The sequence below is a fragment of the Chrysochloris asiatica genome, unplaced genomic scaffold, assembly GCF_000296735.1.
Source record: "Chrysochloris asiatica unplaced genomic scaffold, ChrAsi1.0 scaffold00378, whole genome shotgun sequence".
Classification (NCBI taxonomy): Eukaryota; Metazoa; Chordata; class Mammalia; order Afrosoricida; family Chrysochloridae; genus Chrysochloris; species Chrysochloris asiatica.
Window position 1 is genome coordinate 405,207 of NW_006408896.1, and position 346 is coordinate 405,552.

The window sequence follows — 346 nt, forward strand, 5'->3', positions numbered from 1 at the left end:
GGGGTTTTAGGTATGGGGGCGCTCAGTTGGTGAGGGCCGTGCCGCCCAGCCACTAGAAGCGAGCCTCGGCAGACTACCCGGAAAGTGCGACCAGGGTAGGGGTCCTGGAGCGTAGGTGGGGACTGCGTTGGGGCTTGAGGGCCAGAAAAGGGAGAGAGAAAAGGAGAATTAATGTCCGGGGGTGGCTGCTTCTCCCCACTCTACCGACCCCCACCCCCTCCAGACCCAGGGAGGTGGCTAGGACCAGCCCGCCCGGGTCCTGGGAATCTGTCTTGGGGATCCCCAAGCGGGGGTGGGGGCAGGGGCTTTCCCCACTGGACCAAACGACCCTCCTAATTGATCCTTT